This window comes from Poecilia formosa, unplaced genomic scaffold (assembly GCF_000485575.1).
Source record: "Poecilia formosa unplaced genomic scaffold, Poecilia_formosa-5.1.2 Scaffold425, whole genome shotgun sequence".
Classification (NCBI taxonomy): Eukaryota; Metazoa; Chordata; class Actinopteri; order Cyprinodontiformes; family Poeciliidae; genus Poecilia; species Poecilia formosa.
Genome location: NW_006800364.1, coordinates 338067 through 341076, shown reverse-complemented (window position 1 = coordinate 341076; position 3010 = coordinate 338067). Strand labels below are relative to the sequence as shown.

The window sequence follows — 3010 nt, the reverse complement described above, 5'->3', positions numbered from 1 at the left end:
CACTGAAAAACTTAGTTTTGGTTGAATTGATGATATAAAAGAAGAATATGCATGATTACATACAATAGACTTTTGTGAAACGTGATCTTACTTTGACATTCCTCCTATCTGAAGATTTATCTTGTGATGGGAGGAATTTCATAACTTAATCAAAAATAATAATAAAAACATGTTCCAGAGTGGTTCATTGTACATAAAGTATTTTTGTGAATAATATTCAAACTAATGTTAATGTTCACTGATTGCTTTAAAGACCCAGAGTCATGCTATATTGGAGTGGTAGTGACACCATTCCACATCACAATACAGGACTTAAGAAACTACAGATGATTTAACAGTATTCAGTTGCTTAACTCTTGAGTTTAAATTGAAGAACAAAATGGTTGAAAGTATGTGATAACTTCTGATAGGGTATATACATTTGTATTCTTTTTTAAAAGTTTTGTTAGTTACGGATTATGAATCATATTCTGTATGAACTAAAAAGGAGACAGCTCAAAGTAGAATTGAGTAAATAAACATCTATACATTTAAAAACATTTTAGCAATTAATTATAATAAAAATAAAATATACTGTCACCTAACTTTTGAAAAAATAACTTTTAGAATGTATTTTTCTTCTGTCAACTTTCATTTAACACTCCAGTCCAGTTGGTGGCAATAATGCGCTTTCATTGTCGATCAAGCAGCCGCCATTAAACTCCAGAGGAAGATTTGCACCCACGCTAACGAATGCTAATGCTAAACCCAACATGAACGAAAATGCCCGTGCGTTGTGTGAAATGGTGGAAAAAGTCCTATTTCACGGAATTACTTTTTCATTATCGTTTTGATATTCAGCAATGTCCCGGCAACAGATGACACCGCGGCGGTCGGTCCAACAAGGCCGAACTCACGGTAAGAAAGCTTTTATGAATAGCGAGCACGTGCAGCGAGGCGAGTTGCTTTGTTTGTTTCTTACAGAAAGCGGTCTGTCGTTTTCATAATCTCAAAACAAGTGTAGGGAGAGATTTCGTGTTGTATTTTTTATTACATGTGATGTTCTGAACTCTTAAAAATACTCGCATCTTCTTTTATTTTTTTCAGACCAGAGAAATGGCCAAGCCTAAACAGCCAGGCCTCAGACCACGGTGCCGAAGAGCTCTTACGGAGTTCACCAGGACGAAGAGAAATTCAGTAAGTTATGATTTCACATTTAGTCAATAGTGAACACTTGCATATTTGAAAGGAAAACTGATCTTCCCGTTATTTTATTTATTTTGTTATAACGCAGTACAGCAAGGCAGAGTGTGGAAAGCAGTAGAGATCTACAAAATGGCGGACGGAGGACAGATATCAGGACGGAGCCATGAAGCCGGTATGTATAATCACTGCGTTGATTTCCGATTGTACAATGGCTGGTTGAGAATAATTTTAACTTATTTACTTATGTATTTTTGAGAAAGCGATATATTTGGTACAATATTTTTTTAATTTTACATTTATTTCCACAGACTCCACAGAATGGGAGTCACATTAGTGTCAATCAGAATCTTCAGGAACGTCCTGATGTCCGTGATGAGGACAGAGATGCAACTGTGTGTGAGTATCTACTATTTTAGAATGTTGATGTTTTATGCTTCAATATTGTTTATGTACATAATGTAATTATACTATGTATTGACAATGCACAAAAATGTTTTCCAGCTGCATCAAGGACCTACTGCCAGTCATCCAGATGTTGGTCAAGAAAGAAGCAGGTAAGATTTATTATTAATCTAGAGATGTCACAATTCCTTGAATGATTAAAGCACTGTGATTTATTAAAATCCATCAAAGCAAATTATCTGCCTCAGAGTTTGTTGAGTTATGTTTTACTATTTATTACCAACTGCTTTTAATTATTTTTTTCTTCCAATTGTTTCCAAGTGTTTTCTCTTTTTCATTAAAGTTTTTATTTTTTGTAAGAATGTATTTGTTTGTTTGTTTGTTTTAATATCTTATGTGTGCATACTAAGCTGGAAGTTGCCAAACAATTTCACTGTAGTTTCATAATGACTAAAAGATGCCTGTAGCTCATAATGATTGTCTGTTCTGTATTAACACCTGATGGAGGAAGGCAGAGAGTACTGGCTACAGAGGAGGTGGCATTCTGGGAGGATGGCAGCTATGAGGCGGTGTCAGAATGGACCCCAAGTTCCTCCAACCAGGAGCTCAGTGACATCAGGACTACATTACAGGAAGAGACGTCAGGTCTATGCTACAGGAGAGATGTTGGGCCTGTCCTGAACGCAGAATAATTTTTGATCATGTTTGGACAAAAAAACACTGCCAGATGGTCCAGAAATGGACAAGCATTTATATCTTATTTTGTGTGCAAAAAGTAACAAAAATAAAATGAAATAAAGAAAATAAAAAAACTTCTTTGTCTCTTTTATGTTCCTTATATATGAACATGTTGCATTTAAGCAATATCAAATGAATATATTTTAATACAGCATTTATTTTTATATAGATTTTTTTAAAATACAGCATTAAAAATATTAATGATTGGGGCGGGGTTTATAAAGTCATAAGTGCTATCCAATGGGCACACATAAACCAACCAATCACATGTCAATGATGAACTGTGATGTCATTGTTTTTCATCCAATGACTGAGAATCCACGTGGGTCTGCTGAAGCGCCTTTGCATATGCTAGGCTATTTGTATGCTAAGTAGAGTCGTTAACACCATAGACATATAAATAAATTGACTTTTTGGACTTTTTGAAAATGTTTTAACTTATACATGATAAGACACTGAGAAACCAAAGCATCTTGGACTGATGCTCATCTGGTCCCCTAAAACAGTGGTCCCCAACATAGACATCAATATGTAGACCCCTCATGGAGCGCTGAGCCGTACGTAACTGCGTCCGCCATCTTGTATGTGGCAGCAGAGCGATCGTAGCTCCTTAAGTCCTGTGCTGTGAGGACTTGTTTCAACCGTTTTACGAAACAAACTGGATTCATTAGGGTTACCTTCCCCA

At 35.8% G+C, this 3010-nt stretch overlaps 1 protein-coding gene and 1 long non-coding RNA gene across 4 annotated transcripts in view; one reads left to right on the top strand and one right to left on the bottom strand.

The window, feature by feature from the left end:
* Nucleotides 1–3010, bottom strand: part of ascc3 (activating signal cointegrator 1 complex subunit 3) — a 376011-nt gene that overhangs the window by 72730 nt on the left and 300271 nt on the right. The gene's annotated exons all lie outside the window — the stretch shown is intronic.
* Nucleotides 851–1865, top strand: LOC107833672 (uncharacterized). 3 transcript variants are annotated; one of them, XR_001659443.1, is made up of 4 exons: nucleotides 851–1176; nucleotides 1274–1357; nucleotides 1494–1585; nucleotides 1687–1865. It is a non-coding gene; the product is annotated as an uncharacterized LOC107833672 (long non-coding RNA). The 3 variants fall into 3 exon arrangements; XR_001659441.1 differs by having other exon boundaries at nucleotides 852–1176; nucleotides 1494–1579; XR_001659442.1 differs by having other exon boundaries at nucleotides 854–1176; nucleotides 1530–1579.